Raw genomic sequence first — 26,485 nt, 5'->3', positions numbered from 1 at the left:
TCCTGAGAAAGGAACCAAATAGGATATAGATAATAGACAAATTGGAACATAAATAACAGAAAATAGATGATAGATAGATATAGACAGATAGATAGATGATAGATGATTGATAGATTATAAAAAATCTTTCTGATAATGTACTACTAGCCCATGTGATTAAAAGGGTTGGGCTATCTTACCATGTAAAAACTGGAGACCCATGAATATCAGTGGTGTAGTTCAAAGGCCTAAAAATTGGAGAGGAAGTGGTTGGTCTAAACTTCAGTGAATTTGTGGAGTCCCCCAAGAGCCAGGAACACTAAGGTCAGAAGAATATTTATGAACCAGCTCAACAGTTAGGCAGAGGGAGTTCAAATCCACCTGCAATCTGTCTTTTAGCTTCTTCAAACCCTCAGTGAATGAGATGGTGCCCCCACACTTTAGGGAGGGTCCACTGCCTTACTCAGTCTACCAATTCAAATACAAGTCTCTCCTCTCCCAGCAACATCCTTATAAACATGCCCAGAAATCGTGTCTTACCTCTCTAAGCAGACCACAGTCTGGTCATAAATAAACCATCATGCTAATGAAGTTAGCTACTTTGGTGGTGAGAAGGAAGAGGTGGGGAGCTTTGTTGGAATATCTGGCAATCCTGGGCATCAGTCACATCCCAATGGTAGAGACAGAACAGTTTCTACTTCTTTACATCTCTCAGAGTGAGGCCAGGCATTCCTGCAGCGAATTCGGGTCTGAAAAGGCCAAGGGACCCCAGCACTTCAATTGGAAGAAATAAAGCAAGGTGTCATTCAGGTAAATCCCAACACCTGTCAGAAGGTCATTCATGGTTAGAACAGAGTAAGGCTACAGGCCCCAAGGACTCATATGGTAGCCTGAAGGCCCGAAACTTTCTGAAAAGTATCTAGAGGATATTCCTCATGTTGTAGGCCACTTGAATCCTTTTGATCATTTCCTTATTCATGAGTATCAATCATGTACTATGCACTATCTTCCTTCTGAGAGAGGCAGGGGCAGCTTAAGAGTCATTGACCATCTAGCTGCCGAGAATAGAATCCACTTAAGCTATCAGAGCCAAAAGGTATTAATTAGAGAATCTTCAGGAGTACTGTACAACTGATTCCTTCAGACTGCAATGTAGGATTTGGTTGCTGATGGAGGCTTGCACTAGGAAAAGATTCCCCTATGGTCAAGCAGCCGCTATCCTTGACTATTAGCCACGTTGTCTCTGCTGACCCCACCCAACAAAATACATACTCTACAGAGTGGAGTTCCAGTCACAACCATGTGATTCTGCCCCTAAAGACCACTGGGTTCACCAACACTGTCCACATGTTGCCGAAGACAATTCACTTGATCAGTCACAAATGGTAAGACAAACTCAGTCCCCAGGTTACAATTAACCAAACAGAAATTAGACGTCCAGTTATGTAACTGACCACAGAAGTGCTTAGAGGCTGCAGCAGGGGAGAGGATAAGGGGGTGCTTGGGTATATATAATGGGAATTGACAGAAGACAGCTCAGACTGGAAGCTCAGGGAAGAAATACTTGTCTGGAGAAATGTATGAAGCCTTCCGTTGAGCCTATGGCATGTCCATAGGCTAAGAGGTAGGACATGTGGCTGAAGCTTCTGGGAATGAAAAGTTCCCTGGAAATCAAGGAAGCAATTAGAATACAGGTAATATATCAAAACATCAAGCTGCCATGGCTAGCTGCAGGTGAGCCTTTCTGATGAGAACTGCCTATGAAAGCACCCAGTAGGGACACAACAAAAGACAAAAAGAACAGAGCACATTACCATTTACCTCATAACTGCCAAGCTCTCAGCACTAGTTGATGTATTTTTCATCAATTTCCTTGCACCCTTACAACACTGTGCTCTTAGTGTCTCTATTTCAGATGTGTAAACTGAGACATGAGGCAATTACACACACACACACACACACACACACACACGTACATACAGGCCAGTAGTGATCAAACCTTCCAACAGAGTCCAAATTGGGTTTGGCATGTCAACTACCCTGCAACAAAGGCCTTTGAATGTCATGGAGAGAAACTGATGGAAGTGTAGTTGAGTAAATAGTAAATGGTTAAGACTGGAAATACATTAAAGGGTTTTGGAACAAAACCACACACACACCACCTTGTTCTCTGTGTTCTCCTTGCTAGCTCACAGGGCCTCAATTGAAAGATTACGGTACTTGTAACACTATCCCGCAGGACCTATGTGCCCAAAACTTGTTGTGCCTACCCATGTGGCAAGCTAGACATGTGGAGAACTCACCAGCAACTCCCCAATCCTGTCTTTTTGTCACAGGAGTGAGGTAACTGCAAGGCATGAATTCTGTATCCACTTTTCAGTCCTTACTGGTAGATTGTGAGTCATCTGATGGTTGCTTGCTTGCCAGAATGTACCTATGTTCTGCCCACCCAATGCTCAGTTCTTACCACCTACCAGGATGGATCACTGACCACACAAATTGCTCTCACTCCAACACTTCCCAGGGGAGAAATGATTTCGATAGAAGCAATTCCTATGTCAAGACTTGTGGGGATAGTATCATTCCAGGGAGGGAGCCACATGAGGCAGAGGCTTAAGAACCCTGGTTGTTTTCTATACTGGTCATAATATATGTTACATCATTCCTTAGTCTGGGAGCTCCTGTCCTGTCCTTAGGCTCTCTGCCTTATTGGAATTCTGTAGTTCTTCAGGGCCAAGCACTCTCAGGTGACCATGCTGTCTTTCTGAAGGCCACCCAGCTTCGAACATCTATATAAATAGAGCCTTTACTCTACTCCCTCCAGCCAAGCTTTCAGGAAACATGTTGTGTTGCTTGACCACTGCAAGCTTCCTGGCCTTCCTCTTATCATTGTGTGCACACCTAGGGCCCATGGAACCTCATTTCACCCATAGAAAAGAAGCCTAATGATAGGTAAACGTGCTGCCTAAAAGATGAACACTGTCTCTCTGCTGTCTCCTGGAAGAGTCTCCAACCTTGCCTAATGAGACACACAGTGTATGCTGTATATGGAGTCTTTGTTTCTCCTCATATCCTATGTTGAAATCCTAGCCCATGGTGTAACAGTATTGGTGGTGGATGGGGCCTTTGGAAGGTGATCAAGCCATAAAAGTTCTGCCCTCATGAATAGAATACGTGTCCTTGTGAAAAAGACCACTGGGACCTGGAGAGATGGCTCAGTGGTTAAGAACATTGACTACTCTTCTAGAGGTCCTGAGTTCAATTCCCAGCAACCACATGGTAGCTCACAACCATCTGTAATGAGATCGGATACCCTCTTTGGTGTGCCTGAAGACAACTATGGTATACTCATATACATAAAGTAAATAAATCTTTAAAGAAAGGAAGGGAGGAAGAAAGGAAGAAAGAAAAGTAGAAGAAAGAGACCACTCAACCTCTCATACCATTGGTAGGAATGTAAATCAGTATAACCATTATAAAGAACATCCTGGAGGCTCCTCACAAAATTCACAGAAGCTACTGCATGGTAAGCGGCTCCCCACAGTTTGTGGATCCGAAGGCAACGACACTAAAGAGAGACCAATATGCCCATGGTTTTTGTTAGGGTGGCACTAGTCACAGTAGATAAGATATGGGCTCAACATAAGTGTATAGATCCATAGATGAACTAATAAGGAAATTTTCACACACATATGCATGTGGACACACACACACACACACACACACACACACACAGAGAGAGAGAGAGAGAGAGAGAGAAATATTATTCATCCGTGAAAAATAAAACCCTGTCATTTGAAGTGGGAGATATTCTATTAAGTGAAAAAGGCTAGACACAGCAAGATAAATATTACATGTTCTCTCTCATGTGAAAGCTAAAAATAAATCTGAATGTAGGATAGTGATTACTAGAGGTTGGGAAAGGGGAAATGGATAAAAGAGGCTAGAATTAATCAGTACACAGTGTAAGCATGTACTGAAATATCACACTGAATCTCATTATGTGCAATTAATACATGTCAATCAAAATTTTTTAAAAATTAAAAGACTAGAGAACTCCCACCCTTTCTACTATAGAAGGACAGAGGATACAGTAAGAATTCTCCATCTGCAAACCAGGAAGTGAGGCCTACCTGTCCAGACACTGCACCTTCATTTGAACTTCCCAGGCTCCAAAGCTGAGAGGACATTTCTGTTGCTTATCTATTTCCCAATGTTGGGTAGCTGTGAACTAAGACAGAAGAGGGGTACCAAGAAGTGAGAATGTTATTATTAAGATGGGTACTCTAACAATGGGGATCAGGATGATGGCAACATCTTTGGCACTGGAAGGATATTTGAGGTTCATATTAGAAAAAGCCAACATTCCTAAAAAAGAAAAAAAAAAGAAAAGAAATGGGGTCCTAAGGTTTTAATGTCACTCTGGTGAAGGCATAGGGAGAAAGGAGAACAGGTTCCATGGAGAATATCTAAGCAATTATAAGCAGAGTGTTAGAAATATGGGTGGTGAATGCCATTCTCCTGAGGGCAGGGGACAAAACAGGAGCCATGTTATCAGATGATGGAGCAAGAACAATCCTTATTACAAAGTGGCCAAAGGGTTCTGGGTGGATTGCTGGGTGAATGGAGCTCATGTTCTTGTTTTATGTGAAGTAGAACTAAACAGCGATGGACTTTGGTACTTTCCTGAGTGATTTCTAAACAAAATGTGGAAGCAGTGGCTTGCTTCCTCATGATGGCTTGACTTAAAATGGTTAGACAAAAAGTTTTGGGCCTTGAGGTTTGGAAATTTTGCTGTTATAAAACGGAAATGAAAAGAAATGAAATGCTGTAGTTAGCAATGACCAGCAAGACAGTGACCAAGAAACCAGTGAGATCAGAGTGAATGTAAGCTCAGGCTTACTTGGTCTTCCAGCAGAAGCTGCATGTTATTCTTTGGCACAAGACAGCAAGCCTCTAGAATCTATTTGGTGGCTGCTTAAAAGGGGGGCATTGCCTCACTTTTAACAGGGGAGGTTATTTCTACCCAGATTTCTCACACAGGGAATATCACCTTAGAGTCACAGCCCTTCCCGGAAAAGGGACAGGGCTGATAAAGTCAGTGCTCACGCAGTAGGCTAAGATCAATCATCAGAGTCCCTTATAAGGAAAACCCTATAGAGTCGCATCACCCCCATCTATCACATGCAGGCAAAAAGAAGAAGAATAGAAGGCAGTGAAAGATTACAACTGTGTTTCTTATAGTTCTAGTGAATAGGCCATCCAAGTTTAAGGAGCCTTACCAGACACTGAATTTTCAACCCCCTTGACCTTGGACTTCCTAGCCTCTAGAACTATAAGAAAGAAATTTGTATTATTAGTAATCTTTCCAGTTTCTGATACTTTGTTATAGCAGGCCAAATGGATCATAGTCATGTAGCAGATGGCATTTTTCAGTAGTAACCACAAAGATGTATGTCTCTCATCCCCCATGCTCATCTAGCACTGTGACTGATGCTCTTTTCAAAGAAGCAGCCTCCTCTGAAATCTACATAGGGATGATAATTATTATGACTTGTATATTATAGAGCAGGTGCCAAGATGAGATTTCAAAAGCTAGGTCACAAAAAAAGGATCTAGTTTCCACTTGGCTTCTCTCTTTCTCAGAAGCTCATTCTGAAAACCCAAGTGCCGTGCTGTGAGTAAACCCAAATGGTCCATGCAGAGTCCAACAGGAAAGGAAGAGCCAAGGCCCTCAGCCACCAGCCAGGATCAGCTATCCGAGATCTGAGTGTATCTATTCTCAGGTATCCCCAGGCACCAAACTTCAAACCATCAGCCTAAGACCCAGATACTGGGGGCCGAAGCAAGCCATCCTGTCATGCTATATTCAGTGTTTGATCTTATACTGGAGTATAAGAAAATTTTAATCCACTAAGCATGGGTGAGGATAGTAGTGTTAAGCAGGATTGGTTGGTCGGTTTGATGCTGATCTGTCCCAGAAAGGACAACCCACCAAGATTAACAACTCCGTGTCGGGGTTGTGACTCCCCTCTTATCTTCTATAACACTATCACCTGACTTACAGGTCCTAAAAGGAGCATATCGAATACTTCCAGTACCGCAAAATCAATTGCTATAAAATCACAGTAGTCAAACACTAAGCTTCTCAAATTCTCAAATAGTGTTGGGTTGGATTGGGTTCAGTTGAGTTGTGTAAAGTTGTGTTGGCTTACATAGCATTGGATGAAGTTAGATTTAGTTGCCTCATGTAAGGCTGATTTAGGTTGGATTGAATAAAGTTGACATTTCTCTGTCCCTAAGAGGACAATTCTGGAAAGTTATCTTCTGTTTTATAGTCATGGCCCTACACATTTTTCTTAACACCATCACCTGACTCTCGGGCATGACTGATGCATTGTCAAGCAATGTCTTTCCAAAGAAGCCTGTGAGGAAACCAAAGGCCAGGCTGAAGGGATGGTGCTAATTTACAGCCACTGATTACCATCCTACCTCACCTCATCTTTTGTTCTGACAATAAACTCAAGACATGACTGATGACCATCCAGAACCCATGGCCAAGGAGGCAGCCTGCTTTTCTCCCACTGACTACTAATACCCAAGAGCTAACTTGCCACATTCAAAGACCTTAGTGTCTACAGACAGACAGATTCATGTACATGCACACACATACACACAAACCACAAAATGAATAATATGGCCAAGAATCAAGTATCTGCAGAACTATTATCCATTCTGATACATGTGTAAGTTTGGTCTGTATAGAGCTCACATAGATATTTTGAGTATCCTTGTGGCTGATCCCAACTTCATGGGCACTGACACTGGGGAAAAAAACCTATTAGAACAACAATGGCTAGCTTAGGGTTCAGCCTAGCCTAGCCTTGTAGACAGATGATGTATTAATGGTGACATAGACTATGACACTGCTGCTTAGAATCCTAAGGCAACATTCCCCCACCACCATCACATATACTGCTTCTGGGTTGCTCAAGTCCACCTGCCCATGGACTTGTTCTAGCAACTGATGCCAGGAGTGTGACTCACAATTGTGCACTTGTGAGCGAAATCATGAACTTCTTTTAGAAATTGCTTTTGGCTTCAGAGCTGAGATACCACTAAGTAGCCGTGTGACACTGGGTTAATTGTGTGAACTTTCAAAGCCTCATGCCCCCTCAGAATAAAATATGTCTGGCGCATTTTTCTGAGGGTTCACGAATGGCTTAAATGCAATGATAAGGCATGCTCATTGCGTGACACAGCACCACACCCTGTTCATTTAGGATTTGCTCCTTCAGTCTGGGAAATTGTGTTATCTGTCTCTCACTGAAAACCTAAGTGGGCTCTAAGAAATGGACTGCTTGGTTGGGATCAGTCCTAACTATATTGGGAGACTTACGACAAAGAACTCATCAATTGGGATATAAAAATGTCTTAAAACAGATTTGCTTTCTTTTTGTTCTTTGTTGTTGTTTTGTTTTGTTAGACTAGGAATTGCATGTGACATTGGAAAGACAAATCAACCTTCATTTTCATTCTCGAGATGGCAGCATGGAAGGAGCATGAACTTAAGAGGAGGGCTTCCCAGACTGCAGTTTTTGCCATAGGCGTATGCGGTTTTCCAATATCTCCCTGTTGCCCAAGGGAGATTGTCTAAGGTCTTCACCATGGCTAAAGAGCCTTGCAGAAAGTCGCTCCAGCTATGACCCTATGACCCCAATGTCTACACCCTTCTCTCTTCACTTCTTCATCTCACCACAGGCCTCGTGACCAATTTGCAGACCTTAAATTTGCGCTGCTGCTCTATTAACCCGAATGCTTCCCACATCTAACCCCCAGGCTTCGCATTTGACTTCTTTGGACCTCTGATCAAATGGCCTCTCCCATTACCTTTCCATTTAATGGATTGGTTTTCCCTTCAAAGTGTTCACTCTTTCACCCTGACATTTGGAGCAGTACCTGATACATACAGGTGCACAGTGAGTGTTACCCATGAGCAAATGGGATCAATTCATTGGACAACTCACTTTGATTCTGAGAGTATATGTCCCAGAGCTCCTTCATGATCTGAGCTCAGATCACTTGCCTATCTCATCTATAGCCCACAACCACACACAGACTCACACTCATACACCAACACAAGCATAAATAATGCAAACACAGATAGATCTATGCAAACACACAGATGAATAGACACACTCACAGAACACACTAAAACAGGCAGAAAGACAGAGACACACACCTATACATAGACACCATACAAGTACAAGTATACACACAAGCATATTGTTGACATGTGCCCAGACCTACCAGAGTGGACACATGTACATGTACATGCACATGCTTTCTACCTGTCTGTCTGTCTGTCTATCTGACATACATACTTCCTTTTGGACAGCCACATGGGCACATGTCACTCATGCTCCCCTCCAGGACATTTGCACTTTCAATAGCATTCCCTTTGCCCCAGTATTCAATCCTAGACATTTATCACCTGGGTGACAGCTCCGTTGATGTCCTCAGAGAGCCAGGACAATGTGGAGAAGAGCACAGATTCTGGGTACACAAGATTTGAGTTTACAGTTCAGCTTTTCCGTTTACCACTTGTATGAGCTGAAACAAGTTAGGTAAATTTTCTGTACCCAAGGTTCTTTCCCCATTAACTGGGATGGTAATAAGAGTGCCTAACTTATAGGGTCATTCTGAAGACTCGGTGAGTTAGAAGAGTTGTCTGGCTTACAAGGAAGATGACTTAACTCTTGTTGCTATATTCTTCCCATATGTAAGATTATGTGAGGCAGCCCTCTCAGCTCCTTCTTAGCATTCAACACAACTATCCATATGAATAGGTATGGCAAAAGTGTATACATTCACCATTCTGCACCCCAACCAGGGCTGGTGGCCGTGGTGACTCTCTACCTAATCCGAACCCCAAGTCCAAGGTATTAACACGTATTTTTTTTTAATATACTAATGCCCTTGGATCCATTTAGTGGTGCCAGAATATTACTTTCTCTTCTGTAAGGTGAGATCATTGGACCGGAAGTTTTCTAGGGTCCTTCCAGGTCAAACGTTCTGTGATTCAATTCCATGTTTTTTTTTCTAAAGCTTCTTCCCTTATTATACCAGAACCATAATCGGTTTCTTTGTGAAAGCTCTTTTCAACTCTCCCAGCTCTTCTCCAAAGGAACTTCGGAAAATGATGAACGTCAAGGGTCCTTGGAAATGAGTTCAGTCCTGATCTCTCACTGTGGAGGGGACCTGAGACCCAGACAATGGAGGAAGCCTTGCTCAAGGTCACTCCGCAAGCTAATGGAAGAACCAGAGCCACAATTCAAGGGTCATAGCTTACTAAATTATTTTTTTCCTGCACAAAAGTATGATTTTGAGAGACTTCTTTAGCAAAGGTATAATAGTGAAAAATGGATGGAAATTTGAGAGTGGATGAATCATCTCTGTAAAGCATCACTCAGTGCTTCTGCTCTTACAAATACGGAAAAATAACACCAGCTAACTGGTTCCAGGAATTCTTGCCAATGGCTGGGCACTGCATCAAACACTTGACACACTTTTTTCACTTAAACCCTCAGATGATGCTATGGGGAAAAAAAGAAACCCATTTTTCAGGTAAGAAAACTGAAGAGCTTAATAATTTTCCCAAGCATACCTAGACAGTTCAGTGGTAAAATGAGATGCTGAACTTATGGGATAGGATCTCAGCTCTAAATACTAAAGGCAGAGGTGCCCTGCTCATGAGCCAGTTATTAACATGACCTCTGAAATTAAGTCAACATTCCTGGGCAGACTGGAGCATTTAGTAGAAACAAGTTCATAAGGAAAAGTGTAGGCTTAGCATTTTCATGTGCTATTTCTTTCTCTTTTCCCTGTTCTTCTTTCCAGTGACTATTGCTCTGCAGACAAAATGCATGTGCTATAGACAAAACGTCAGAGAAGTTGATTATAGTAAATACTAATTGTCTAAGTCAGCTACTTCCCAGTAACAAAATCCATCTCACTATTCAGCAGTATATGACATTAGCATTGTCCCCATGCTCCAGGGCTGAGATTCAGCAGCATTTCTGAAACTCAGTTAGTCTAATCTGAAGTGAATTCAAACCTTCTGGCATGTGACTTCTAACTTTTCCAACACCAACTGGCTCCCTGAGATAGGCTAGCCAATGGAAATGTTTGTAGCATAGGCTGAGAATTAATTGGTAGGTCGTCAAGTCTGTCTACTTTCCAGGCCACATCAAGTTGCACAGACAAACCGTGCAGTGGTAATAAGGGAAAGGGACCCACCACAGATGAGAGAAATGGCAATGGGTATAGATGGAGAAAGGGAGAATAACAGAGAACAGTTGTACTTCCTGCTACAGGGATGATTCAAAGAGTAACAAGAGGAGCTGGAAATCTAGGTCAGTTGGTAGAGCACTTGCCCAGCACATAGCAAATCTGGGATTTAATCACCAGCCCTGCATAAACCAAGTGTGGCAGTGCAGACCTGTAATCTCAGTGCTGGTGAGGTAGAGACAGAAGGATGAAAAACTCCAGGGCACTCACAGATGCAGAGTTCAAAGCTAGCCTGGAATGTATAAAACAATGTTGAAAACAAAAATAAAACCGATTAGTGAGCTAGAAGTAACCCATTATTGAAGGGGGGAGAAGTGGCATGGCATCTGGCCTTCTGTCACAGAAATTAGAGAGCATTTAGAGACAGTCCAGATGCTTACATGTAGCGAAGGCCAGATAGCCATGCTACTCTGCTTAATAGTGTACACAAATACACACACACAAGCATGTGTGGGCGCGTGTGCTAGTGCACACATGCACACACACACACACACACACACATACACTCGAGCGCGCGAGCACACACACACACGGGGTGGGGGGAGGGGGCGGGAGCCAGTCAGCCAGCCAGCCAGAGACAGACAGAGACAGAGACAGACAGACAGGAAACTTCTTTGGTTCCTCTCTGCCCCCTTTCCCTCTGCAGCTAGCAGGGACAGTTTCATATATGCAGGTTTGTAAAATGAAATCATGGGTTAGGAGTTCTTCTGCCCTCAAGATGTGTTGTCCTTCTCATTTCCTCCCATCTGCATAGACAAAGATCTCCTCCTTTCTCTTCTCCCTCCTTATACCATCCCCCAAAGGAGCTACAGGCAGGCCCAAAGGATACATGGAATAGAGTGTTTCTGGCAGAATAATCCGGATCCCTTTGGAAACAGGCTTCCCTGAACCCACCCCAGCTACATCACTGACAAGCCTAGAGATCTCAAAGCTTTGATCTTCCCCTGAAGAAAATGGTCCTAATGGCATGCAGTCCTCAGAGAATGGAAAGAGACCTCTACTGAATTCAGTTCTGTGGCTATCATGCCTCTTGAGCATGTGATGCTCAGGTCCAATGTTTAATCTATACAAGCACAATCTTCAGGAAGCCTCCCACCTCAGCCCTGCCAAGGTACAGCATTGCCAGCAAGCCCCGGAAGGCAATGTATTCATTCATCCATGCAAGCAGCCATCCAATAACTTTTTGTTAGTGACCTTCCTAGTGCCTAGCAGCAGTTCTGACAGAGCAGGGAATGAACCGCATAACCCATGGCTCAAGAAGCTCTCAGTATACTTGGGGATCAATGGCTTTAGGACTCACATGATCAATTAGAGACAGTATGGGTCTGGAAGCTCCTGGGGCAACTTTTTCCCAGGGCAAGAAGCTACCGTACCCTATTGTACAGAACCAGGCTGAGCTGAGACAGGCCCAGCCTAACGACAGTGGTTTGGAGCTGTCTGACCATGTAGGTGAGCCATTCTTTCTTAGTTCCTTCTGTGAGAAAATTATTTCTATGTTACTTGGAACTAAAACTCAGCTCCCTGTGGTATCTGTCTTCTTGGAACATTCCTATGCAGCTGTCCATATTCTTTGAACCTTCTATACCCTGAGTAAGACATTCATGCTCCATCAATGATTCTTCCAATGAGACCTTAAGTGAGCTCCAGGGAGGGATGTGCTGGCCATTGCATTTGAGAAAGTTCAGGAAGGCAGAAGCCAAAGGTCACACCACTGATATTTATCAAAGAAGATGACGTGTACCATGCCTATACAGAAGGTGAGCAAGAACTCGCCATTCCCCAGAGTCTCTTGGTCCCAGGACTCAGTCCTGCCCAGGGAGCGTCTCCTAACACAGGCATTCCTCAGAGAACACTTCAGGGAAAGCAGCACTAAAAATGAAGGAAGGAAGGAAGGAATGAATAAATAAATGAACAAATGAATGAGAAAGGAGGAAGGAGGAAAGAGAGAGAGAGAGAGAGAGAGAGAGAGAGAGAGAGAGAGAGAGGAAAAAGGAAGAAAAGACTGGGAAATTGCTCAGTTGGCAAAGGACGTGTAAGCATGAAGACTGGGGTTCAGGTCCCCAATACCCACAAAATGCTAGATGGGTAGTAGGTACTCACCTGTAATCTCAGCCAACGGATAAGTGATCCTACCCCACCCCCACCCACCCAAAGCTACCACTCTGGGGTCAAGTGAAGCTCTGCCTCGATATATAATGTAGAAAGCTGTCAAAGACGACACTTGGCATCTACATCTGGCCTCTCTACACATGCACACATATAGACGCCCACACAGAGACAAGCATGCATACATGCAGAGCACACACATGTGAAAAACTTTAAAACATAAAAAGAAGAAAGCTAAACTGAGTTCAGTTCTGAGCTTAGAAGCAACAGTTCAGTGAGCTGTGTGCTCTTCAGCAGCCATCATACCTACAGGGGTCTGCCCACAGTCTCCCACCAAATAAACTGCATCACAAACCCTAGTCATCTTCCTATTCCCCAAGAGACTGAAAGCACTCAGATGATCTGGAAGTTCCTCTGATGTGGCAGGCTTGATTGGAGAGGAGGAGGGGGCTCCTGGGTCAACTTTTACATGCATGCAACAGTAAAGGCAGAGAGTCTGATCTCCAACAATTCTCCAGTGTCCCTGACTGTCCTGGAACCAGCTGGCCTGGGACTCACAGAGCCTGCCTCCCCAGTGGTGAAATTAAAGATGTGCACCCCCACATCCCACCTCTTCTCTTTTTATTGTCTTCCTCCTCTTTATCCTCCTCCTCTTTTGCCTTCTCTTCCTCTTTCTTTGCTATCTTTCCATCCTCTCTCCTTCATTGCCCTCCCCCTCTGATCTTTCATCTCCCTATGCTTTGCCTCAGTGTCCCCAGAGCTCAGAGACTCAGTCTGACCATGTAGATCAGGACTCTGGACTCGGAGCCCTGGGAAAAGACATAAGGGATGTCTCGGGCACATAAATCATTCTGCAGGCAGCACAGAGGCCCCATGTTCCCAGGGCTGGAAGGTAATTCCCATGGCTGAGAACAATTTGGCAGGCAGCCCCGAAGTCAGAGCTGGACTCCGGGCCAAGCTCCAGGGTCGCCTTTCTCTGCGTTACTGTGGGTGTAACCTTGATCCCTCTGCTGAGGTAAACAACGGGGTCTGAATGATTTGGGTTGCAAACAGAAGAGGCCCCAGCAAGGCAGAGAACCACAGTAATAAATGAGGAACTGAGACAGCCGCACAGAGCATGCCTGCTTCCCCTCCATTAGCACAAACCCAGAGCATCTCTAAAAGCTAAAAGGCATCACTCTCTACTCCCTATAGCAGGGACCAGAGTTGCAGAAGCCACAAATCACTAAGGAAAGTGCAGAAGAATGCTCACCATTTCTTGGAATGGAAATAATAATAAATAATAATAATCTGTTTCGCATATTTTGCCAAGACATGTTTCTCCAAGGAACTTTGCGTTCAAATTTATCGTAAGTCCCCAGGGTTCAGATAGTTTTTAATTAAAACTTTTATTGGGGAAAAATACAAATAAAAAAATCATTCCCAGAAGTAAGTTATGGAAAGGGTCACTAAATTTTGTTTTCTTGGCATTTGTCCCTCTCCTGTTTTGTCATTTAGATGGTTACAGCATGAGCAGCCTTGCTATGCTGGCTGATCATCATGTTAAAAACTGACCATGAGTTCTTGACTTGCTCTCCCTGGAAGGTAGAGACAGGTGAAAAATGTATGAGCTGCTCCTAAGGGCCATTTTTCTCACACCCCCAGCTGCCATACTGGGGACACCTTCCATGCAGCCCCTCTTGACCTTGTTTCCAAATCCACGTCAGTAAGCAATTTTAGGCACATGAGGACTTTAGAGCTTAGAGCTCAAGACACAGGGGCAAAGGGGGGAAGGGATCTGATAGTTCTCTAGCTAGCTCCTGGTCACCAACACGCTCCCCTTGCCCCAGTGAAGAAAGGGAAAGAAGGGATATATGCAAATAATAGAGGCTGGGACTCCATTCTCCCTGAAAAGTGCTGAGGCATGAGTTCATGAATTAAGGAAGTGTTCCTGGGGGAAGCCAATAAGGGCTGCACTTACTAAAGTAGAAACTGAGGAAAGCCAGGGTAGGGTACAAATTCAAAGTCACACCACAGCCTCATCCCATAGGAAAAATTCAAGAAAGTAAAGCACACCCGAGTTTGTCCTGCCTCCCTTCTACAGACTGAGGAAGTGTGTGAGTGTGTGTGTGTGTGTGTGTGTGTGTGTGTGTGTGTGTGTGTGTGTGTGTGTGTCTGAGTGTCTGTGTGTGTCTGTGTGTCTCTCAGTGGGTCTGTGGAAGACCAATGGCTGGTATTTTCCTCAATCACTCTCAAGCTCATTTTTGAGTCAAGCTCTCTCACTAGACTTGGAGCTCACCAATTTGCCTAGGCAACCTCCCCAGCTCCAGGCTGGGGCCTTTGTTTACGGTTTGTTTCCTGCACACTTGGCACTGGCTAGGGTGCCCAGGGCCAGAGACAATGGTGGGAAGAGCAACCAAAAGCTCACAGACACTTCCAGTTCACTGTCCTGTTAGGGAGGTGCAAATGTCTGGAGAAGCACTTTGGGGGTTACAAAGGCCCCTGAAGCTGCCACTTTCTTCCTGCCCCATATCTGTGGCTGCCTGAAAATCCCTAGTACTATGCAGCTATGCTTGTTCAAAACTGCTGACAGTCTGCTTCCTCCACCAGACAACTTAGCCATGGCAGAGACGATGGGGCCTGGAGGTCTGGCCAGTGGAACCACTCTTAGTAAAGACTGAACTTTGGAGGCATAGGTCCGTCCATATTCTCTAGGTTCCTACATACTACTTACAAAGGACTGTGTGTGAGTTGGCATGACCATAGGCCAGGAAGTAAGAAGAAACCAATTGGGGGGCAGTGTTAATGCATTCTGGCTCTGTCCTGAGAGGACATACCATGTTTGGTTGCTGTGCTGAGTAATACTGTGTGGGAGACAACAAGCCTGAGCTTGCTTTGACTGTGGTTCCCCAGGACCTCAACTACTGCACACAGCCAGGAGCCTGGCTGCCAGGAGCCTATATGTCCAGGAAGAAGCATAGATGTGTGGTACTACTGACATAGAACAGTGAAGGCAGTGCCAGGATAGGGCCAGAACGGATCCCACAAACTTTTGTTGCTAGGCCTTAGGCCTCTTTCTGGGACCAGTATCTGATGTGAGCGCATCCTGGATCCTTTGGACAAATCTTCCTTTTACTGTGAACTTCACTGAATCCACATGTGCCTGGGTTTCAAGTAGTCACAAAGAAACGCATGGCATTTCAGGTTTATCAGCGCAACCTGACACGCTGGGCACATGCATGTATACCCCTTCACACCTACCTGCCACAGGTTTTCCAGCATGCACTGTTTTCTCCATTTGTATCAATAGATGTCTATCACTGCGGTTAAAAGAATAGACCTTCTATGGCAGGAGTTTCATACTGTGCCACTGACAACGTACCATGTTGAGGAGAAAGAAGCAAATTGCAAGCATACTGTCAGAATGTTCCAGCCTTTTAAAAACAAGGAGCATTCAAGACAGAGCCACATGAGTTTCTACAAACATATACCTAGCAAGTAGACTTCAATGATATACAAGTCCTTAGCCAATGCTGACCCTAGGGGTGCGGAGGAGCTTAGTCTCTTTTGGAAATCTGGACTCTTTAAATAAATGGAAGAAATGAAAGAAATATGACAAAATGTTATTTGTCTAACCTCTGTGGCAAGTTCATGGGTATCTCATCTTATTTCCTGTAATGTTCTGTGTTTGGAACGCTTTTTAGCTCTAAATCATGTTCTAATGATTTTTTTTATTCCAAAAGGTTGAGCTGAGGCTGCAGGTCAGCAAACCCTGTGACCCAGCCACTCTACTCTGAAGGATGTACTCCATGGAATATTCGAGGCTACAGAGCAAAAAAGCAACACCAAGATGTTCAAATAGTGAGGACCAACAATTGACCCCCACACCAGTGAGCAGAAAACAATGAATAAACTGAAGGGTGTGTGGGTAAGGGAACCTCACTCTTCAGTGACTTCAGTGAGTGGGATCAGTCAACAGACTACAGCTCACAGATACCATGCTGAGGCCAAGAACTAGACTGGAGTTCTCTCTCTCTCTCTCTCTCTCTCTCTCTCTCTCTCTCTCTCTCTCTCTCTCTCACACACACACACACACACACACACACACACACATACATGCTCCAACGCACACATGCTCCATGTGGAGGGAGAGAGTCATACCTATTCCAAGGCTATTTTGATAGAAAATTCCAGAACAAAGTAACTTAGAACATCTTGGTATTCAAAGTAAGGGCAGGTGCTTATCTCTGAGGTAGGAGGGAGTAGAGGACACCAGGGCACCAGGGGCCTCTGAGGTTCTCATGCTGGGATGTGTCATGGGCTCCATGGCATGAGTGTGGTAGACAGAGGACAACTCTAGAGAGTCAATGTTTTCCTCTATCATATGGGTCACAGGGATCAAATACAAGTCCTCAGGCTTGTGAGAAAGTCCCTTAACCCACTGAGCCATTTCACTGGCCCATGGGATGTTTCTTGCTTCAGCTTTAAGTCCAAGAGTATGTTCAGTTTGTGACAAGTCACCAAGTGAGCACTTGGGACATGTGCACTCTTCACCAGGATGTTATTATATCTGATGAAGATCCATCTCCTAGTAATGTGCTTTTGGCTTCTTCCAAAAGTAAAAGCGAAGGCACATTAGTGAGAATTCTCTCTGCCTAGGCTATTACATGGAAGCCACTCTCAGCCTTTAATTTCTCAGCTTGACTCCCTCTATTGAGCCCCCGTATTGTAGCATGCTCTATAGAGAACATGAGCTGATGGGCTGGAGTGCCTCTAAGTGACCACAGTTAGGGTGGCCTGTGGGGCTCTGATAATGGTATTTCATACAAAGCTGCCTTGAATCTCTGCCTCCCTCCAATGCAGTGTCCATTTTTTAGCCCAAACCCCATGGGGAAAGGATTTATCCCACTCCAAAGGAAATTAAACTCCCCTGCCTGGTGGACCTACCACACTCAGGAACCAAGAGTGAGCCTTCAAAGGAACAGACTTCCTTCTATGCATCCCATGGGAGCCGGGTCTAGCGGAGTCTTTGAGCAGGGCCCTACTCAAGTACACAAAACAAGACAGTGAAGCCTCCAGAGGGCACCCAACAGCTCAGAGCCTCCATCTTCCTACCTTTTCCCTGACAGACAGCTGTTCTACCAAGGCCTTCAGACCCACAGGACCTAAGGGAGCCTCATGGTCCTTTATACCTTTATACCTCTCTGGGAAGCTGAGAAAATGATCCACCAAAGAAGTTCTTCTCTGGCCGAGCGTGAGCCCTAAATGTGAGGGATTTGTAGTTCAGCAGGTGGATGCTTTCTGAACTGACATGCGTAGACCAGACAGACCTACTTCTTCTCAAGAGTGAGTTTCAAGCAGACACATCCATGCTCATGTATAGACAAGGCTGACATATCATACACTCCAGAGAAAGCTAAGCACCAGTCATGTAGTGGGGGAGGCTTCCTGTGAGTAACATGATGACCATATCCACTGGGCAGCTGTGCCCTTCAGGAGTGTCGCCTGCACAAAAAGACATCATGTATAGCTCCAAGAAGTCTGTAGACCTTGGTGTCTTGCCTCTGCCTAGCTTATGCACACTCCCAATCCCTCATCCAATCCCAGGAATTTCTGAAACTGCCTGAGGGCAAGGAAGCGAGGGGCTAAGGAGCCTGCAGTCAGCCATCACTGAACACATCTCTGTCCAGGGAGAACTCACACCGTGCACCCCATGGCTCAGATCCAACTAGCCAAATGCCACCCCTCACCCACCCAGCTGAGGCAACCTATAGATTACTCTTCTCAGAGGATGAAACAATGGTTACTACATCGCTGTGAACCCACATTTAACCCCACCAACTGCATTCCTGATTCGTCGAGCCTCTTTCCATCCGAAGCCGAGCTATAAGTGCCAGATCCCTGAGATTACTGCTGTACAAACTAGCTCACCCGCCTCTAGTCAGCGCTCCACTCTTCTCAGGGATCCTCCAGGAAACCCTTCCTTCTCTCACCCGGCCCCTGTCACAGCTCTGACAAAAGCCTCTAAGGACTTCACAAGTTTTCATTCCATTTCATTCTGCAATTTCTGACCTAACTCCTCCAGGCATTTGGGCTGAGGTTGTATGAATTCCAAGCTGGTAACTAACTCTCCTCTCCTTCCCTCTCCTCTCTCCTCCCCTTCCCTTCCCTCCTCCTCTCCTTTCCCCTCTCCTCTCCTCTCCCTCTCCCTCTCCCTCTCCCTCTCCTCTCCTCTCCTCTCCTTCCCTCTCCTCTCTCCTCCCCTTCCCTTCCCTCCTCCTCTCCTTTCCCCTCTCCTCTCCTCTCCCTCTCCCTCTCCCTCTCCCTCTCCTCTCCTCTCCTCTCCTTCCCTCTCCTCTCTCCTCCCCTTCCCTTCCCTCCTCCTCTCCTTTCCCCTCTCCTCTCCTCTCCCTCTCCCTCTCCTCTCCCTCTCCCTCTCCTCTCCCTCTTCCTCTCCTCTCCCTCTCCCTCTCCCTCTCCCTCTCCCTCTCCCTCTCCCTCTCCCTCTCCCTCTCCTCTCCCTCTCCCTCTCCTCTCCTCTCCTCTCCTCTCCTTCCCTCTCCTCTCTCCTCCCCTTCCCTTCCCTCCCCCTCTCCTCTCCTTTCCCCTCTCCTTTCCTCTCCTTCTCCTTCCCCCATCTCCTCCCCCCTTCCCCTCCCTTCCCTTCTCATCCCTTCTCCTCTCCTCTGGTCTCATCTTCTCTTCTCCTTGTCCCCCTCCCCTTCCCTGTCTGTCTGTCTCTCTGTCTGTCTGTCTACCTGCCTGTTTGCCTTTCAGTCTACATGCCTGTCTTTCTGTCTCTATATATCTCCCGAGTGTTCCCAAAGTAAGCATATAACTAAAATGAAAACAGACATAAGGGCCTTGCTCCCCAACAGCTGATAACCAGGCATCTTCTGCCCTGGGGCAAGGTTATCCTTCTCAGAATCAAAACCCCTCCTTCAAGCTCATGTGAACCTGACTTTCAAAGGCCCCAAATCATACAAGGTTCTAAGTTCCATCACCCCATGATCTGTACAACATGGCCAGAGCTGAAGCTGGTTCTAAAATGGAGGGTACATCATTTTAGCCTTGCCTTTGTACCTAATTGGGAGCCAGCAAAAGTTCTTGAAGAGAGAGAAGACAAACAGAGAAACTCTGGTGTCATTGGCTCAGTTAGGAGCGCTACAATGGTAAGGACAGAAAGAGAGGAAAACCAGCACACAAAACATCCAGAAAGTTCCAAGAGGCAAGCAATGAGGTTGAACAGGTAACAACACTTGGGGAATCCTTTCCTTGTGAAACACACACAAAATGGCATTATTGCCATGGAAAAGGACAGAGCCGTAAGGGGTGCTGGCCCAGATGCCTCTTCTGGTAGGGAAAAAACTGAAACCATGGAAAAAGAAGTGGCCTTCCTGCTTGCCAGACCTGGACAATCCCCAACCCCACCATTGGTCTTCCTATCAACCCAGTGAGCTATTTCCCTGCTGAAACTTGGCCTTCATAAGTTCAAAGTTTGAAGCGCACCCCAAGATTCAATCAGGGTTCTTCTCTCCTTATGTTGTCTCTCCAGAGAAAGAAACTAATCTTTGAGAAACTGGCACAAGCCACCTGAGACATGGCTTGGCTCCAGACCAGAGGGCACCAATGGGAGAGGTTATCCTCTCCCAACTCCTACCCCACTGCAGCCAAGGGATCTTACACTGGGTCTGTTCACTAGGGAGTGAGAGCAATTGCTGAGAGTCCCCACAAAGCACATAGCATAGAACTCAAAAGGTGGAAAGCAGACTTTAACTGAGATACCCCTTTAAAAAGATAAGACCCTTGGCCTCTGATTAAGCACCCTGCTGTGAACTCTGTACCCACTCAGAGACAAGGGAGGAGGTCACAGTGGGTGCTTCACTTGGGTTTCCTGGCAGCAGGGCTGACACAAGTACCTGTGTCACAATAGCCCTGTGTCGAAGCTTGGAAGGGAGTGGGTCCTTTATAAAGGCTTGGTCTCCAGCCTGTGCCATCCTGGGAGATGATGGAAGCTTTGGGATGTGGAGCCTAGTATAAAGTTTACTAGGGAATGTGCTTTTGAAGAGACTTGGGGAACCCAAATCAGCTCCATCTCCCCTTATTTCCCAGCATTCCGGAGGTAGGCAGCCTTCCCCACCACATGGCCCCTACCCTCAAGCTTAGCCTCATATCGATCCCCAAAGCCAGGAGCCAGGAGGCCCTCAGCTGGAACCACCACCTCTTCCTTTTGGCTGAGTTCTTTGGAAGATTGTGTCTTGATGACAGAAGCTGACACACTTGCAAAGGGTTTATGGAGAGAGTGATCCTAGGGAGGACCTGGTAGAGTGTGGTGGCAGCTGGAGGGGACTAAGCAAATAGCTACTTGGAGACAGACTCAGTTAAGCTGATGGCCATGATGTGGCTAGCGCTTCTAAAGGGATTCCCTAAAGTAGATAGTTCTGGAAAACTTGCTCACCCCACCTTAACCCAACACAACCTTAACTCTGGTCACTGCAGAGTTGTCTCCCTTGCTTAGAAGTGAAGGGCCCAGCTTTCAGTAGTCCACACAGAGGTCTTTGGTCATGCCTCCAGCCCAGGCCCCACCCACCCCCACCCCTAGATGTGATGTAATCTCTCAGCTATCTCTCTGTAAAGTGGAAACTATCCAAGAAGGGCAATTCCCTGAGGCAAAGGCAACTGTGAGCTGGTACACACACACTCCTATGCCCACTCCAGACAGATGGGCTTACCAGCCAGATCGAGGGGCTCTGGACAAGGTGCTGCTTGGACCATTAACTACCAGTACCTGAGGGATACCGGATAATCAGTTAGCACAGTTGCCAACAACCCCCCAGCACACATCTCCAGGCAAACCCATCCCTCCCTGGGGGTAAGGGCTGAAGTTTCTGCCACCAGGCAAGCAAGAGGAGTCTGCAGGCTGCAAGCTCAGAGGGGAGAACCACAGGATGGGCCAGCCATGGGGCCATGAGATGGGATGGGGGATGGGATGGATAAACAGATGCATTCCTTCAGCCGTGTAAACGTTAATGGCATTAGCACAAAGCTTTGCTGGTGTCTCTTTGATATAAGCAAGAGAAAGGCTCGGGGTTACATTCAGGGTTCCATCAGCCATCAGCAGCATGAGGCACAATAACTCAAATTTATACGCTCCAGCTACATTCCACATTCAAGAGAGCTTCGATAAAAATGAACAAACTCTCGCCCATCCATTAACTGTCAACTGTCATTTCTCTTTTCAAAAAAAACACAGGATCTCCTTAGTTGAGATATGCCGTCCAATGAAAGGCACTGTTATTTTGGATTTTCTACCAGTCACAGCCAAACCTAACCTCACAGGCAAAAGGACTGCAGAGCAGGACTTGTGGGCCTCCGATTTCCAGCCGGTCTTTCGTGTTCTAGAATATATAGTCCTATGGACTAGAATACTGACTGTTCCACCTAGTAACATCGACAGACATCTTGGCTTTTAGCTTCTTGAGGGTCTCACCCCTAAGCTTGAGAGACCAAATTTTTGGGTCCAAACTCCAGCTTAGAAGTTTGAACTCAAGTAAACAGGCTGGAAACTTAGTTCCAGTTTCCAGGCTACCCCACCCCGCAACAAGACCTGTGTCTCCAGGTTACCTTCCCAAACAAATCCAGTGTCTCCAGGTTACCCTCCCCAACAAATCCAGAGTCTAGCTCCAATCTCTAGGTTATTCCCTCAACAAATCTGCACTCCCAGGTTACAAGCCCACCCCTGCCTAACAGCCACCAATCAGGGGGAAAGCAGTTTACAGTTTGGCTCCCAGCACCAGCCAATTATGCTAAAGGCCACAGTAGCCTCCCAATTAGATGCTTTCCAGGCTAGAAGCACTCACCCCTCACTTGCTGCTTGCTATAAAACCTTGTCCCAACAAGTGTTCGGGGGTTTTTACTCCAGCAAAACCGCTCTGTGGGTCAGAGGTGAATTGAGCCCAAGCTCAAACAAAGAGACCCTAATGAGACTGCATCGCATTCGTCTCCTTGGTGGTCTTTCGGCGTTCACAAACGTTTTGGCACAGCAAGCTCATGCTTCCTCCCAGTTACAACATAGATGGCCAACAAAAGTGCTGAACTGAGGGAGAGCGATGATGGAGGTGACCTTCTACCTAACTCTGCAGGACCTGGATGACACTGAGCCCTGGGTCAGGGCTCCCTTTATTAGGCCATGGCTATCTACTTCAACTTCTGGCTGTACCAGCTCCCTTCTTTCAGGCCTTGCTCAGTCCCCAGGACCTCTCAGAATGAGCTTGTCATACTGAGTAAGCCTAGCCTGCCATAAGCCTGCTTCTCTCCTGGCCTCTGTCCCAGTTGTTCAACCTCTCCCTTCCCTTTCTGTCTCCTTCACACCACCACTGTGTGCAATTGGCACCTAATGCAATTAGCACTTAATGTGAGCTTTCTATGATGCTAATGGAGTCCTTTCAGTGCCATCCAGGGGTGGGAGTGGGGATGGAGCTTCCAAATGGCCCCTGGGAAGGGACTCAGGAAACCTGAGTTCCTTAACCTTTGTCTTTGCCTGGTATATGGCCTCAAGTCAACTATTCAACTTCTTTGTGCTTCAAAGGCTGCACTGGAAAGCAGAACCCATGCTCTGGTCCCGAGGATCTATTTACAGCTAAAGCAGGGTTTGGTAATGGGTTCACGGGTTAAACATACCTCATTGTCTGTTTTTGCAAACAAGGTTTTGAGGAGTGGAGCTACACTTGTGGCTTTGATTCTGCCTGCTGCCAGGCTAGTAAGGCAGAGTTAAGGAGCTGTGGTAGAGACTAATAGCCTTTGAAGCCTACATTTGCTCTCTGGCCTTCTGCAGAAAAAGTTGGCTGATCCTCGTCCAAATAAGTCAGGAAAGTATGATGACTTTTTCCTTAAAACATAGAACCATACCTGGTTGGATGGCACATGCTTGGACAGGCTGAGGCAGGAGGATCTCATGTTTCTATACAGAGTGGGCTACATAGTAAGAACAAGGCCAGCCTGAGCTACAAGTTCAAGACCAGGTCTATCTGGCATAGGAGGCATCCAGATGCCTCAGGAGCTAAAAGCATTCACTACACAAACCTGACAACCTGAATTCAACCCCTGAGACCAGACCCACAGTTGAAGACTCCCAAAAGCTGTCTTCTGACCTTTACATGGGCCTGGGTGGTAACATGTGCACACACACAGACACACACACACACACACACACACACACACACACACACACACACCCCACCTCTTACATGTACAGGGACAATTCACTACTGGCCTAGTAACCAACAGTTGGACCAACAAGGTGGCTCAATGGGTAAAAAGACTTGTTTTAAAATCCTGAGGATGTGAGATCCATCTCCAGGTCCCGTGAGAGGAGGAGAGAGCAGACTGAATTCTCTGTGCCTACCCTTGAGCTCATCCACCATGAACAATAATATAAATAAAAACTAAACGTGAAACAAACAGAAAAGCTAGGACCAGAGTCTGTCTATTCATTCGACATTTCCTAACACTTAACAGATGCGAAGCTTCCTTGGAGACACTGGAGTCTCTGGAATAAAGCACACAGACCCAGCTTCTTTTCACCCATGATGAAGAAGATAGGGAAATTAATAAATACATATGGGGAGCTTAGTGCTGCAGAGAAAATTCAAGTGGCTCGGGAGACAAAGAGAGGGAGGTGAGGTGCAGCTGAGGTTTTAATTCAAGGGGGTCTGAAGGAAATACACCAGAGTCAGGGCGAGTGGCAAGTGCAGATGAACGAAGAGAGCAGCTCCATTGCAGGCACACAAGCCAGCACGCCCTCAAAGGAGTGCGGAGGTAGAAGATGAAGCCAGCATAGCCACAGGGGCTGGATCTCAGGGCACTGTAAAGATCCTAGCCTTGACCAATAGAAAGAACTGGAAATCTACCTACCCTGTGATCCAGCTATGCCCCCGGCCCGGGTATTTACCTGAAGGACTCCAAGTCAACGCATCACAGAGACCATTGCACGTCAGTGCAAACTGCAACCTAATTATTCACAACAGGTATGTTATAGAAGCATACATCTTTTTCTTTCTTGTGGGTCCTAGAATTTATATAGATAAAATCATAAATATATGTATGATATGAAAATAGAAATGAAACTGTCTGGGGGTACAATGAGGATTAATGGAAGCAGAGAAAATCAGAGGCATTGGAGAATATAGGCAATATACAGTATATATGTGTATGAAAATAGCTTTATGTAACCCAGTACTGTGTGTGATGAAAATATACCAACGAAAATTAAAAATAAATATTTTTAAAGGATTCCGGCCTTGACTCCAAGAGCACTTCATTATCACAGGAGAGCAGTGTGCAGAGGAAAAACATTCAGTATTCAGTGTCTGCTTAGGCTTCAGGAGGAAAAAGACTGTGGACTTTGGGCAGGCAGCAGGGAGCCCGATGAAGGGTGAGGGTGGCACGGAGCAGGGAAGTGGAGGAGCTGGGAGTTGAATGGTGGAGGTTCTTTCCCAAGTCAGAACTGACAGCCAGGTGCTTGCTTTAGAAACGGGGAGGAGAGTGGGTGTGAGTCTGTCTGGCCTCACCTCTGCTCTTCCCCAAGCGGAAAAGCTCCTCCTAACCTTGCCATGGTGATGCCCGGAATAGGAGGGATTTACCAGGAGCGGTTACTGTCAGAAATGATTGGCGTGAGCAGCAACGATGGGGAAAAGATCTTCTCACCAGAATGGGGTCAGCAGCTGGACACCGCGGCAACAGTCACCCTAGAATGCACTCTGACAAAAGCTCCAGGGTGGCCCAGAGTCCTTTTGAAGGCAAACAATCAGACAGAATGCTTCTCAAACCCAAACCTCCCAGGTCCTTCCTCTGCCCAGAGCCCTCCCAGATCCCTTGAATTAGAGAACATCTAGAGCTACCTTCGTTATACCTGGGCTGACCTGGGGGACTCAGAGGACCCATAGAATTTACTAAAAGTGAAACTGTGGGACATCTAAGGGTAGATCAGGTAGCTTCCATTCAACTATGAGAACATTGTCTTGAAAGACTCTAGCATCAACCATGCAAGCGCCTATTCTCTAAGAACATTATGCCCCAACATCGGCATGAGGATGTGTCCACCATCAGATCTTTCTGTTGACTCCAGCCCCATTCAGGATCTGACCTGAGGCACACTAGGACCTGCCTCTGGAACCCTTCTTCAGTTCCTGGCCCATGAAACCGTGAACAAAATAAAGCCTTGAAGTTTAACCGCTGGTTTATGCAGCCAGCAATAATAGTGGAAATTCAGTGAATGGTGTGGAATGCTCATGGGTGCCTGTGTTCTCAGTACTCAGGAATCTGAAGCAAGAAGATTTAGAGTTCAAAGACTGTCTAGGGTACAGAGTGTGTGTAAAGCCAGCCTGGGATATATAGCAAAACTCAGTCTGGAAAAAATAAAGAAAAGAAAGGAAGGAAGGAAAAAAGAAAGAAAGAAAAGATGAGGAGAGGAAAAGAGAGGGGAGATGGTAGAGGAAAGAAGGTAGAAGAGGAGAGAGAGCATAGGGAAGGGGAGGGTGGGGTAGAAGGGAGAGAGGAAGGGAGATGGGGCAGAAAGAAGGAGAGAAGAGAGGAAGGTGGAGGAAGGGAAGGGAGGGGAGGAGAGAGAAGAGAGGAGAACCAGCACTGATTGTCGCAGAAGACCCATTGGTAGATTAGACATGGTGGTCCCCTGACCCCAACTTACACACAGAGAGGCAACTGTCACGGAACAGACTGGAACCATGTTAAGCTCTTTCTTTTCTCCTCCGGAACATCCCTATGGACCACCTGAAGTTTGGGCCCTTCATGTCCCGGGCCATGAGTAACAGCCGCTGCAGCTGAGTTAGGGTTGCTCTCCTGCTCCTCTGTGCAGATGACAACATGGGGGTTGGAGATCATCACCATGGGCTGAACAACATCTGATACCAAACGGGGGGGAGGGGGACTCCCGAGTCCAACAAGGGAGAGATTTATGCTTCTTACTCCCCATCTGCAAAGCAAAACAAAAATAGCTGAAAAGCCGGTTTTCTGCTTTAGCAGCTCTGTGAATAAGCATATAAATTTCGGTGGC

General features: G+C 46.1%; 1 long non-coding RNA gene across 1 annotated transcript in view; it reads right to left on the bottom strand.

Moving 5' to 3' along the window:
• The window catches only part of LOC108349205 (uncharacterized), a 28,676-nt gene extending 2,392 nt beyond the window's left edge, over positions 1–26,284 (bottom strand). Inside the window, exon 1 of the long non-coding RNA XR_015647049.1 lies at positions 26,120–26,284. This is a non-coding gene — a long non-coding RNA (uncharacterized LOC108349205). The remainder of the gene's footprint in view (positions 1–26,119) is intronic.
• Positions 26,285–26,485: the final 201 nt, after the last annotated feature.

Source organism: Rattus norvegicus, chromosome X (genome assembly GCF_021556685.1).
Source record: "Rattus norvegicus strain SHRSP/BbbUtx chromosome X, alternate assembly SHRSP_T2T, whole genome shotgun sequence".
NCBI classification, from domain to species: domain Eukaryota; kingdom Metazoa; phylum Chordata; class Mammalia; order Rodentia; family Muridae; genus Rattus; species Rattus norvegicus.
The sequence above is the reverse complement of the archived record's forward strand: the minus strand, read 5'-3'. Positions and strand labels throughout refer to the sequence as shown.